This window comes from Athene cunicularia (assembly GCF_003259725.1).
Source record: "Athene cunicularia isolate RWA chromosome 4 unlocalized genomic scaffold, athCun1 chr4_part1, whole genome shotgun sequence".
Classification (NCBI taxonomy): domain Eukaryota; kingdom Metazoa; phylum Chordata; class Aves; order Strigiformes; family Strigidae; genus Athene; species Athene cunicularia.
Window position 1 is genome coordinate 25,389,084 of NW_020799098.1, and position 14,600 is coordinate 25,403,683.

General features: G+C 43.3%; 1 protein-coding gene across 1 annotated transcript in view; it reads left to right on the top strand.

The window, feature by feature from the left end:
• Positions 1–14,600, top strand: part of UCHL1 (ubiquitin C-terminal hydrolase L1) — a 23,959-nt gene that overhangs the window by 4,935 nt on the left and 4,424 nt on the right. The gene's annotated exons all lie outside the window — the stretch shown is intronic.

Below are 14,600 nucleotides of genomic sequence, written 5' to 3' on the forward strand. Positions count from 1 at the left end.
CTCTTCAGCTCAAACCCTGCAGCAGCCCTCTCTAGGCTTCTCAGGCATTTCCTAAGGAAGCCACCATCCCTCCTGACCCAGGGCACAGCAGAGTCCACCCAACACCCCACCAGAAATGACCAGTTTAGTAACTGGTGCCCAACTTAGCTGCAGAACTGGAAAAAAAAAAAAGAAATAATCCCGGTTCGCAAGTTGTGCATCCCCTCTCCTAGGAAATTATTCCCACACTGTTATAATCTACTGTAGAAGCCTCTTTCGCCAGGAAGGGCACATTCACTTGTACCACTTCAGAGCCAGGAATCTTCCTCCTCATTACAACTAAGTCATGTATTCTTCATAATACATGCTAGAACTATTCTTCCTCCTTAAGAGTCCTCTCCAAACCCTGATTTGCCTTAAGTGGACAGAAAAACCAAAAATACAAGCCAAAAAGTTTCCATCACACACTCATCACTGTAAAGGAAGAACAAAAATATCCACACTCAGCATTGCTGTTCCAAGCAAGGAAGTTAATCAGCCAAGATTTGGTCCCAAGGTCACTGTAAGCGGCCGGCAGCGCCCACCCCCCGCCCGGCCCCGGGGGCTGTTAGCCAGCAGCCCGGCGGTAGCCTCCAGTGCAGCTGTCCTTCCGCGAAGGGGCACGGTTCATGCGAGGGGACAGGCGTACCCCTGAAAATAATGAAAAATCATTTTTTCTCTTTAGGGGGATAAAAGAAGAGTCGGGTTTGTGCTTGGCGAATGTAATAATACCCAGGTCAAGGTGAGGCGGTAGCAGTTACGTACCTGAAATGCCACCTGCTGTATCCTAGCACTCCTCCAGCAATAACAAGAGCCAGAGAGGTAGATAGCCCACCTAGAAGAATGGGTTATTTTTCACACTGGATATGGACTCCAGCAGCAATGTGGGGTGGGTTAAACGTGGCTGATGAACATCAGTGAACCCCTCTACTTAAGTGCTCACGGAGGGTGCTTGACACCCGCGTAGCTCACCAGGCAGCTGGGTTCTGGTGGGTCTCAAAAGTTACATAGCCAGCATGGACAGAAAACCGGGTATTCTCAAGTGCAGAAAACAAGTAAAAGGACCAGTGCTGGAAACTTCACTGCCTTGACCTGCTTGCAGTACTACAGGGTAAGGCTCAGTGTAAATCCCTGGGCATATTTTGAGACGGATGAGTAGAAAATCACAGCAACACCCCAGACAGCTAGTTGTAAGGCTTAAAGAACACACTCATGGGAAGGTCTTTCTGTTTAAAGCCCTCCAAACATGTAGTATTTTGTCTGTTCTGTCAAGATAGGCTTTTGAGATCACAGAGGAAGAAACCACTCATTGCTGAGGCAAAATATTCGAGATGGGATGGTAGCTTGGTGGAAAGCATGTAACTGCTAACAGAACTTTTACTCCTACACCTTCTAACAATCTTAGGACGTCCCTGGAAAAGCAAAATAATCAGCAGTAAAACACAGTGTTGTATTTGAGTGACCAAAAGACATACAAGGAGGTAAAAGAAGACTATTACAATAATGAAATGGCCAGCCTCCTCTTAAATAAAAACATATTTAGCAATGCTATTGAAGTGCCCAAGTCTACTTTAAAATTTATCCCACCATTTATAATGTCAAATCTATTTATCAAAATAGATTATTTTTTTTATGCACTCCAGAACCTTCTTCAATATTTCATTCCTTGGCTTTACAACTATGCTCTTGATAACAGCGGAATGCTCATGAACTAAGCACAATTAAAGGGATTGTTAAAATGAATAGGAATATAGCATCTTCAATTAGAAATGTTTATGGTTTTAAAAGATGATCTTGACATCCACCAGCCTAAAGAACAGGGGAAAAAAATTGCAATGATAAACACTACAATGATGAACAAGAAGCCAACAATTAGGCAAAGATGTAATAATTAAGAGCAAAGCACCTGCAAATTATATTTTAATACGTAATAACTTACTCTTAAATGTATTGTTCTTGTTTGTAGTGGCACCCACATTTTTCCATTTATCTTAAAATTGGACATACTTTAATCTTCTCATTCGTTTTAAAAAAGCAACACTTCCATAAGCTAAAATTCACATTTTCATTTATATTTTTAGATCCAAAACTATGACAAAGCTTAAAAAAAGCGCCTCAAATAGTTCCAATGATCTGTAATACAAACATGTCACCACAATCAGCTCCAGAAGGACCAGCGACCTCCTGAGACATCCAAAGGTGATTCATCACATTCCAGCACTTGTAAGTCAGGGTGCTTCCTTCTTCAACAAAGCACAACATCCAGTAGGAGGGAAAGCTTTTACTCTTTGACAGCATACTGGAGCAGAACTCTCCCTGGAATTCCCACTTTATCTATTGGAGAGATGCAAGACAACTATCAAGTTACCCAAGATTATTAGTGAATAGCCTATTAATATATTTCCCTGACAGAAACGGCCAGGCAACATACCCATAAATTCACATTCCTTTGATGAGAAGTGTAAAAGCACTGCATTGTGGTTTTCACTATGTGGTTAAAATGATGATTAACATTTAGTTACATAGTCTATATAGTGCACTTTGGATTGCACTGTAGTAAGTGGAGCCATAAAAATGAAGTGTTGAGGAAACTAAATAAGGAATATCATACACATCCTAATTGGACAGCCGCTCAGTACACTCAGATTTCTCAGAAACATTCCCATGTGGATGTACTACTTCCATAGGCTCAGCCAGTCTCATCAAATATAGATCTCTTGGTTCAGAGCACTCTGTTGTGTTAACTTTCCAAGTACAATGAAATAGTTCCTGCAGCTATAGCCTTCAGGAATTGATACAGAGCACTTACTGCCTCTATACTTAAGATACAAACTTCTTGTAAAATAGTGTTCATAAACATAACAGGGGAAAAAAGGAGGCATTTCTATATTATCAGCTCATACCAAAATCATTTCATCATCATCTTGGTGTTTTATGTGTGAACTATGACTGCAAATTTATTTTGGTCAAAGTCTATCCGACTTTGCAACAAGGAATGACTGCCCGTAGGAGTCTCCACTGACAAGTAACCCTCTGCACCCAGCTACGGCTCTGCAGACCCTGCGTCGGGACCGACTGTGCCCTACAATGTTCTCTCAGGACAAGTTCATACTTTCTCCCCTGCTTTCTTCTACAGCTTTTTACTTAAGGCTGAAGTACGCAATGATCCCATCTCTTCAGAAACTCGTTTCTCGCTGCAGAGGGAAGTAGGGAAGAGGTGAATCTGAAATAAGCAAGGCTACCATCTAGTGGTACAACTAATATTTCAGAGGAACCTACACCATCAAATAACCTTTTGCTGAATATATTGATCCTAAACCCAAGCTTAATATAGAAATCTAATTAGGAAGACATAGAAATTTAATTAGGAAAATTCAGTTAGAGCAGAATGGTAATTTTCTTCAGAACTGTTTCTCTAACATTCTCACACAACTCGCTGTGACATTAAGCCTCCATCTTAAAATACTAAATCAAGTAATTTTCCAGAAAGAATGAAAAGCACCCCACACATTGCACACACAGCTAGGAGATTTAAGAATTAGACTTGTAGCATGTAATTTTTCATTACAGTCCCGAACATGCTCAGAGGGTTCAGTCCCCTCCCCGAGATGCATGGCTTCCCAGGACCTGTGTGAAAGCATGTATTGCTCCTGTTATTTTGGGTTCCTGTCTCATTAGTGCTCCGTGGGCAAGCATATAAAGAAAGACTAATTCTGCCATGGAGGAACTTCCCTGTGTTATTTAAGGAGACGCAAAGACCACGAGCCAGTCTCAGCTAAGATTTCTCCAGTAGTTTAATCAAGCCAGGAACTAAATCAAGGCCTCCCATTACACTCCGAGAGCCCTCTCCTGTCCACTGCATTAGATATCTTGGGCATGTTAACCACTACATTAATGAAGGCTGTATGGGAAGAAGTGCAATCTGGAACAATTTGCAGGCCAGCAGGTTGCTGATTTCTTGACATGCCAAGCAAGGCAGAACGATAATTTCAAAGTTTCTTTTTAGCTCTTCAGGAATGCAAAGCTTTGCATCCAGGAATGGCTGTAAAGTAACTTAGAAAAGATCTCTCAGATATCAACTGTGTGTAAGTCTCTGATCTCTGCTTTCTCTGCCTGTGATACAGCAGTATATTGAGATTTCCTATGGGTGGGGTGAAGGAAGGGTGGCCTGATCTGGCCCCCAAGCATGTAAACTCCTTGTTTACATGATGCGTTTACCTAGCCCACCCACTCATCCAGATAGGGGCTCCCCCATTTTTTTTTAATCATTACAGGTAAGTTCTGGGGCAGACGAGCAGGGTGCCTGTGTTAGCTTCCAAACAATTACAATATTTGAAATGGGAGAACATACCAACTGACCATTGCAGGAAAACAGTCCAGTTTGGACTTCCTTCTAGCTAGAGGGGCCAGTCAAGGGAAGGCTGCTGATGTAAGAAAAAGCTCCTATTAATGCAGGGTTTTTAAATGCTACAGCAGCTGCTTAGACACCCTGCTGGAAGGCAATAGGTGCTTTCAGAGCTGACCTTTCAACAAACTCTGTTTACTGTTTTAGGTGGCTCTGGTGGGCAAAAATACTCAAAAGTTGCCACACAGCAAGGCCTGTAATTATACATAGTCAAAGAGAATAGCTCAAAGCTGACATGTAGTTAGATTTGCTTGCCTTGGCTGCTTAAATTGGGAAGTATAGCCCTGCTTTCTGATGGGCACAGAAACGAAGATCTCCAATATTTTTCTACAGCTGAGAAACAGGAATACAACAGAGATTTTGCAATACAGCTTGCCTTTGAGTCTACAACTGTTTTGAGAAAGCAGTTGTTCAAACAGTACAAAATCAAGCACAGCTCAGATGTTTTAGGCCAACACCTCTCCACTGCCAGCAGTTGCTGTGTTTCAGCCCTGGTGCTCTCACATCTTGGAACTTTCTCTGGAAGTGCTGCACTGCTGGTCCTGGTTCCCACCAGGCAGGCGAGGATGGTGTAGCAGTAGAGCTCCCTGTGAGGCGGTCAGGAAACCCATGTCTCAGGCCGAAATGGCAAACCCACTCATATGCTAGATATGCATATATATACATTCACATCCACTAATACACGTCAATTAAGAGGTGTAGAAAGCTAAGATAAAGTTGGAAACGCTAGGTTTACTAATGACAGAAGGCCAGTGCTTTGTCTCTGAAACAAGAGAGACAAAAGTCCAGTGTCTAATGTCCTAAATGCAGCTAGAAAAGCCCAGGCTGCAAAAGCACTCAATGGGAATTTTGCCCTATGTGTATAAACGTACACTGGAAAGAGCGGCATGTTTTCTGTTTATATTTGGAGCTGCAGAACGTGATACAGTCCCATTGTTTTTCTGATCCATAGTGTAGTTTCCCTCAGCATCTAAATATTTTTCTCCACTGAGACAGGGATTTGTTTCAGCATGCACATTCATAAGCTAAACACCTCTGCTAAAATGATTAGGCTCAAGGGCCAAACGATGGTGTTCTTACCCACATGTGCTTTCGGTAAACACTTCAAAACAGTGCTTGTTAAACCAATCTTCAGAAAAACAGTTTCTCCATCAGTGACAAACACTGTCGAAACATTTCTCTGAAGGTGGGGGAGTGGGAAATACTCTCCTCCTTGTATAGCGTGGAAAGATTCCTGGAGCAGAGTGGGAGGAAAGCCTCCCTTTCTCTCCTTTCACTCCTGATGCTCTGAGACCAGCCTCTGAAAATGCATAGGAGCCTCTATAGAGTTAGGCTCTGAGAGTGGCTCGGGGCAAAGGCATGCCTGGAAGGGGTGATATTTCCCAACTGGGCTTGTTACACTGTGTTTTTAATGTTGAGCCAAGACTAATAACCTTCCACTGGTGACATCTGCAGCATTGTCAGAGTGGCTGGGCCCCCACACTGCTGCATCTCCCAGCTGGTAAGAGCAGCACCAGCACGTACAACACAACTGCTTTGCATTAGCACTACACCGGGTGGTCACCATGTGTAAACCACTTTGTGACAGAATTAAAACTTAACGGTTATGTTCTGCCAGATGTACTTCTGGAAAGTGGTTATTAATGTGGGCTTAAGTCTCCCATTCTTACACATTTTGAAATCAAAGCCTTGTTTTATAAGTACAAGTGAACAGCTACTGTTAATTTGTAATTAACATAGGAATTGGTATAGCAAGACTTCAGAGATCTGAGCGGCTAAAAGGCACATCCTGAATTCCGCTAGCATGACTCAGGGATCCGTTTAATGCTTCTACATGCTGTTACAGAGTACAGAAGCAAGAGCAGCTCAGATCTAGGTCTGTGAGGCTTTATGTCTACCATGGTCACACTGAGAAAGAGTCAGAGCTGTCCTACCTTGAGTCACTTCTGAGTCACCAGCCTTCCAGAGCTGCACACCAAACACACATATATAGATATGTCATAAATATATATATATATATACACACACACACACACACACACACACACAATGGCTGGGAACTCTAAGATATGCCATAGGCCTTAGGAGTTATGAAGAGGAGGTAGTTTGGGACTGGCTCAAATGCAGAAAATGTCTTTCCCATGCAGTCCCGCACAGCCAGCCCACTTCAGAACAGGACTAGATAGGCAGGCAGGTCTCAGATCAATCCAGGGACCTCAGGCTCTTGGCTGAACTAGCAGCAGCTCTGTACCAACATCGCTCCTCAGGTGAAGTAGCTCTAACAGAAGAACTCCTCACAAACTGTCTGTGGCTGAGGCTTTACTTCAGGGCACTCCTCTAATTAAAAACAAAATCCCACACTTCTCCAGAGTGTGCACGTGTGGATGAGGAAATAAATCCTTTAGCACAAGTTGCTGTAAATGTGTGGTATGCATGTCCCTGTTGATGTGTCTGAGTTCAGGGTAGCTTGTACCACCTCAGACATTTTTCAGAGAAAATTCTGAGCCCAGCACACCTTATTTCAGAATTTCTATAGGGGGGAGTGAACATGTATATAAGAATCAGCTGGAAACGTTTCAGCAGAAGACTACTTATACGATACAGCAAGAATACAGGACCACATGGACGTCTGGAACAAAGCAAGCAACTTTCAGGATTCTGTGACTGAGTTTGCTGAACAGCATTTTTTGATGATGTGGCTTTGTTCACTGATTTCAACTTTAAATTCTGGTAAAGGCCTTCATTTGCATAAAAAAGACAGGACTAAGGAATGTCTTTTACATCTGGGTCAATCCCATCACTATCCATCCCCTCTTCCCTCCCCCCAAAAGAAGATAAGCTGGCCTCCAGGACATAGTGTAACATGGTTTGTGCTGCTGAACTGGAGGAGTTGACAACATTTCACAGTAAACCCCCTTCACATGAGAGTCTCTGTCTGCAGGTTGTTGTCATGCATGCAGGAAGAGCTCCTTTTTTTTTCCTCTGCCTCTGTTGTCATGCAAGCAAGAAGAGCTCCTTTTCTTTTTTTTTTTTTTTTTTTTTTTTTACAAAAGCTCTTGCTATTCCCTTCTAGCAGAGCCCTACCTCTCCCTTCTTCAACCAACAGCAGGCAAGCCAATTTTTTCATTCTCTCCTCACATTCCCCCGAGAAACACCAAAGTCACACTAGCATGTAAAGAAACCATAGGTGACAACAGACTTGGCCCAGAAGTTAGGTCCCTCCTTAGCAGCTCCCTAAGGCATATATTCTGTCCTTTCCCTGAAAAGGTATAATTCTTGAGTATGGAGACCACTGATGTAAAGAGGTATTTGGGAGTTGGCCCCTGCCTTTCCCTCAGCACCCCCTACACCTGAAGAAGTGCATCTCTACCACCTTAAAAGTACTAGTGAGTTACTGTCTTGATATCCTTTCAACTGACTGACAACATTCCTCAGCTCTCTTCTTTTTTCCCCTGCTCTCCTCCAGTTTAAGAGTGGATAGTGCTCATGAGATTATTTGCAGTGGCCTATTTTGTTTCACAAAAAACTCAGCCTACCGAAGGTAAACTTTTCTAGCAATCCCAGAGGAGAGGCTACAAGTGCTTTCTGGGTGCTATGTATGGCTGATGAGGATTCAAAAGCAAGTCTAAGGATAGGGTTTGCTAATTAAGTTGTGACTGAAGCAACTGAAGACTACAGAACTGGGCTGGGGTCACCCCTGGATGACCTGGCACAACACAGTACTTAGGAAGAGACATGGTGTGTTACAAGAGAGTGTATTGCAAGAGTCAAGTGCCGCTACTTACATCTCTTGCAATCAGTAGTTTAATTAAACATGGCTCACCTTGTTTTCTTTTGTCCCTGTTAAATTTGAGGAACGCATCGACTGGATGAAAATATAAGTAAGGATGTAAATCCTTATCATAGATCATCCAAGTGCTGCATCAAAATTAGATTCATTCTTATTAGCTATTACATGTATTACACTAAAACATTGCGCAAAATGAGGTCCTCTTAATTGAGATGTATATGTTACCTCTCTAAATAAAAGCAGTAATCCCAAGAATGTATAAATTCACAAAACAAAGACAAGAGAACAGGGATTGTTCTCCTCTACTAGACTAGGCTAGAAAGATGGATTGTTCCTGCCTGTAGAGGAAAAAAGGTGGCTTGCTAATATCACCAAAGAAAGCATTTGAGGGAAAGGAGACATATGCTTATTGCCCAGGTGCCAATATATTGTCTTCCTTATCCATCAAGACAAGGCTCACAAGCTTTCATATCAAGTAAAAGCAGATAGTGTATCATTTCACTGGAAATTAAGACACCCTTGTCAACAATGATATCCCTCCTGCCTTTCTTTGTGGAAGAAGAATGGAGTCACTCTCTGCTTGTCCTACCATGAAACAAAGCATACTATTGGTATGCCTCTGATAGACACCATCACCATATGTTGAATGTGATTTTGCAGAGGAACTAGGTGAAGAATCTTAAGTATCCTGCCAGACAGATCTGAATTCATGAAAACCATGGCCACACTTTTCAGAACTGCACCTGTCAAAGCAGGCCTTCAAAGCTACATTTTAGCACTTTAACACTTCCACCTACAGACTTCCAGAAGTGCCATTGCATTCTGCAGAGTTTGTTTTTTACATGCTGGAGGACTGGGCTATAGTTCAGAGCAACTGTAGAGTCATTGCTGGCAGTCAATACACGCAAAGGCAGTCCTTGGCAGAGAAGCCCTTCTCATCAGCCTGACCCTTTCATCTGCATAGCTTCAGTGTTACCTCTCTTCAGCGGAGCTTCATCACAGGTCAGCCCCAGAGTTCACATTCTTCAGCATGTCTCCACCTCAGCAGTCCTTAATCACAGAATCATAGAATCGTCTTGGAAAAGACCTTGAAGATCATCCAGTCCAACCATTAACCCAACACTGACAGTTCCCAACTACACTGTATCCCTCAGCGCTATGTTGACTCTACTCTTAAACACCTCCAGGGATGGGGACTCCACCACCTCCCTGGGCAGCCCATTCCAATGCCTAACAACCCCTTCTGCAAAGAAATGTTTCCTAATATCCAGTCTAAACCTTCCCTGGCACTATTTGAGTCCATTACCTCTTGTCCTGTGTCTTACTACTTTGTTAAAGAGGCTCATTCCCAGCTCTCTGCACCCTCCTTTCAGGGAGCTGTAGAGGGCGATGAGGTCTCCCCTCAGCCTCCTCTTCTCCAGACTAAACATCCCCAGTTCCCTCAGCCACTCCCCATATGACCTGTGCTCCAGACCCTGCACCAGCTTCGCTGCCCTTCTCTGGACACGCTCGAGTCATTCAATGTCCTTTTTGTAGTGAGGGGCCCAAAACTGAACACAGGAATCGAGGGGCGGCCTCACCAGTGCCGAGTACAGGGGTCAGATCCCTTCCCTGTCCCTGCTGGCCACGCTATTGCTGACACAAGCCAGGATGCCATTGGCCTTCTTGGCCCCCTGGGCACACTGCTGGCTCCTGTTCAGCCGGCTGTCAATCACCCCCCCAGGCCCCTCTCTGACTGGCAGCTCTCCAGCCACTCCTCCCCAAGTCTGTAATGCTGCTGGGGGTTGTTGTGGCCCAAGGGCAGCCCCCGGCATTTGGCCTCATTGAAACTCCTCCAGTTGGCCTCAGCCCATGGCTCCAGCCTGTCCAGGTCTCTCTGCAGAGCCTCCCTACCCTCGAGCAGATCAACACTCCCACCCAACTGGGTGTCATCTGCATTAGATCTTCTAGTCACAAACATCCCTTCCTTGTGAAGAAGGGGATAGGAGAACTTTTCCAACCTTTACATTAACTAAAGATAGATATGTTTTTTTTCCCCCATCTCAACTCAGCTCTGAGCTGCTCTGAATTTCTTTCACTTCCTGGTCTTAATACCAGCTTGACATTTGAAACAGCTCCTGGCCCATGGACCTGGAGAGCAGCTGCTGACAGCCAGGTGCTGAGCAGTGACTAGACTTGCTTCACAGTCGTGGGCTGCAGTCACCGAGACTCCTCACACAAGTATTTACATTAACCTGGCTGTAATTCAGAAACAAACTCACACTCCTCTTCCTGCTCAAAGCTTTCATAGACCCAGGACCTCTATAAAAGCAGTCATTTGTGCTTGCCCTTTTGATCCCGCTGATCTTCTAATTAAAGGCTGGGGCACTCGCATGCAGGAATTACTGCTGTGCTCCAGATAATTTACCTGAAGGGGGATGTTGTTACTGCCTTACACAGGTCCCTGATACCCACTGCCCCTGCTGTGGCCTCAGATACGTTTCTCATGTTTTATGTTTGGTACCCTGTGACAAAGTGTACAGGTTCTGGCTGGAATGGAGTTAATCTTCTCCATAGCAGCTTGCCATGGTCCTGTGTTTTGTAACTGACCAAAACAGTGCTGATAACACATAGACGTTTTACTATTGCTGAGCACAGCATAAAGGCTGCTGCTGTTTCTCATGTTGTCCCTACAGCCAGCAGGCTGGGGGTGCACAAGAAGTTGGGACTGCTGATCCCAACTGACCCAAGGGATATCCCAGACCACATGGCATCATGCTCGGCAATAAAATCAGGGGGACAGGTTTTTTTTTTTGGGAGGGGCTGTAGCTCAGGGACCAGCTTGGCATTGGTGGGATGGTGGTGAATGATTGCTTTTTGCATCACTTGTTTGTTGTTTTTTTCTGCCCCCCTCCCTTTGCTTATTAAACTCTATCTTAACCCACAGGTTTGTTCTCCCATCCCACTGGGAGAGAGTAAATAAGCAGCTGAATGTAGTTTAGCTGCCCACTTTGGTTAACCCACAACATGTAAGACTGTCTCCAGCATCTAATCTGGGAGAAAGGCTTTCTTTGGCTAATACCTTTTTTTTTTTTTTTTTTTTTTTTAAAGCTATATACATTTGGTGGTATAGCTGGACATCAGGGATATAGTGGTACAGCAGTGACAGAGAGAATATCATATATTCACTTGGTGGAACCTATATACAAATGTAGTTGGGGTAATTCCCTTACATCTGTCCTTTACAGTACTACAGACATAGACGTGTAGATACACTAACATGGAAAATGTTAGTGGTAGAACTTAAAGACAATGTTTTATTAGCTTTCCAGTTACCTACTGCATACTAGTTGCTAAATAATGGGAAAGTGTTTTGCTTCATAGCCACGTATCTACCAAGCTGAAAGCCTGTCATACTTTCAGTAAGTTATGCCTGTGTAGATCTTGTGGACCATGGCTTGCCTCAGCAGGCTGATGGCAGTCCTACTGACTACTGGGAATTTCCAAACCAGAAATAAAAGTCTGTCCTTGCTATATGCCATAATATGTACTCAATCATACATTACCATAACATTAATTATGGTGAGCTGAAAAGTAAAAATATGTATTCTTCTCTCTCTCATCACCAGGCAGTTATGGTTGGATTCATCCATCTAAAAGCTGGTGTCCCCACTGCAGACCTCTACACCTGAACTGGATCCCACAAGCTCCCTTTATAGACAAGGGAGAGAAACTAGTGTTTCTAGAGTACAATTTATCTCAGCTCAAAGCCAGTATCTCTATTTTCTCCACTAATTCATGCTCTCAAATTTCTTCTTCTCACTGCTGATTATAAAGGCACCCTAAAAGTCCCTGCATCACCATGTACCTGCATTCTGCTGCCCTGGGCACCACCAGCCAGCTATAGATACCAGTTGTTTGCTCAGGAGGTAGGGAGTAGGGAATTAAGGAAATTTCCAGGAATGGGTTTGGGGTTCTTCTTTTGGGAAGCAAGACATAAGAAAATGAAGAAAGGCACAGGTCTCTGGTTTTTGCTAGGCAGGTGTGGCTAGTACTGCTGAAGATGGGCACTTGGACTGTCTCAAGGTTTAGATTTTGGCAGGAGAATAGGAAAATTACTTTCTAGTTTACAACCTCGCTTCCATTTCAGGAGCTCTGCATTGTCTAAGACCAGTTTTGTCTCCTACACCACCTGCTTTTCATAGGTACTTTTGTTAGGATATCTTCTGAACTCAGAAACAGCACTAAATTTTAGGTCTCGTTCTTCTTTACATTAACCTTCAACTGAAACATGGAAAGAAAGTATTACCACTGAGTCCTCCATTTAAGAGAACAAAATCTGCCAAAATATTATATAAGTAGCAAAGATTTTTCTATACTCTTTCTAGATTAGACATCTGAGCAAAAGCTTTACTTGCAGACAGAGTTGTAACACCACAAGTACTATTACATTTGGACAATGCAGAAATTTCACAAGTATTTCCAGTCGCTTCTTCTGGTTACTTGATTTTATTGCAATAATGGTATTAAATATGCTACATACATCCACCTGCACTGAAGAAAGATGGTCTAGAGTCTTCCTCTTTGCAAGGAGGTAGATAGGAACTGAATATGACACAGCACTCACTTTTTACGTGACTTTCCAGAGACATCCATCTTTATTTTGGCAGTTTTATCTTGTTATGCTTACTATTTACTTTAAAATAATTAATTGATAGATTTGGCAGATTCTTCCTTAGAAGAACTGAGAAGATTGCTGCTGCTATGGTCCCTGTATGTTGCTCATGGCATAAAGAGACCGAAACAGTTGTTTGCAGTCCCCCTTGACAGCCTAGACACAGGCACCATCCCAGGGATGGCTCTGTAACCTAGGGATCTGAGCAGCACCATTGTTCTGAGGCAGGCTGAACTTATAACCACCATTTGCCACTGAGCAATTCAGAAATATGATTTTTCTTGCCATTTTTAGCCTTCTCTTTTGTAGGCTGCAAGATATATGCTTGCCATCCTCTCAGAGGAGCTGCATGCCGTGTCTCCTACATATGTATCACAGACCATTAGCATCATACTTGTTCATTCAAGTTGCTTTGCTATACTTGCATCTTACAGTTCATGAAGAGTTGATTACAAAAGGAAAGACAGTCAAAGATACTACACATAAATATTTTGGGTCATTTTTAGCTTGCTTATAGGTATCAGTGAATGTTTTCAGCTAAAATGTAAGGGGGGAAAAAACAGAAATAAATGATAGTGTCATTTACTGTCAAACTTCTCCCCTTACTCCCTGAAAGTCTTTAGTTTTGAACAGTGTGTACTGCTCTTCCCTTTACTGTGATAGACTGAATTGCAGGATCACAGGATACTTCATGTTGGAAGGGCTCCCAGGATGTCTCTAGACCAACCTCCTGCTCAAAGCACGATCAGCTGTGAGATCAGTCCACCTTGCTCAAGGCTCTATCCTGTCTGGAAGCATAGCAGCTTTGCCCATAAAATACAAAACCCTCCTTGCTATCCTGTCTTTTGTTTGCTAAGAACCAATGTGACACTCTATCATCATGAACTTTTTATGTCTACATTTCAAAGATTAAACTGTAAGCTTCTTTCCCTAGGAGTTCATGAGGTCTCAGTTCAAAAACATGTGTGCCACCACCTGATGTAAATGATTCCCCGCTGACTTAAGAGTGCAGTAGATCTGAATTTAAGATCTGAATAGATCTAATTTAAACGTGCTTGAAATCAGGCAGGTACTTAGAAATTTTCCTGCACCGGGGTCCAAATCATTCTGAAATTGGGTGGAAAACCAAAGGAAGAAAGTCATCAAAAGCAAACAGACTGCAGACATTCAGCTATTTTGTTCAGTGTTTGCATTTTTTGAAAGATAACTGTGAAGCATCTCTTGGTTATCCACAAGGCTCCCCATCTGGCTGCTTACCAGTAAAATCTGAAAAGCTGTTTGGACCCCATGTGACTTCTAGTATGTCAAGTAGGTTGATTTTGTTTCCCTGTTCAGAGATGTTCTAGTCCGAAGACATTGTATGGAAAAACTGTCAGGTCATGAATAAAAGATAAAACCCCCGATATTTTAGAGCCAGTTCCATTGGATTGATTCAAGAATTGGTTCAAACTGCAGAGATGCAATCTGCAGACAGGTGACTTTTGTGACAGTTTTATAATCAAACTGAAATTTTGAAAAATGGTGTCTAATGCTTATGTTGAGTATCAGACCCATGGTATACTTTCGTGCAGTACACAGGAGGGTTCGGGCACGAACCCGCAGACACACGCTTTCAGGATAAACAGAGCTCTGGGGCTGGGCTGATAGCGGCGGAGAAACGCGTTACCTTCGGTGATGTCTGTCGCTCGTCCCCGCCGGCAGCGCTGCCCGGCCCCGCCAGGGGAGGGGCGGGG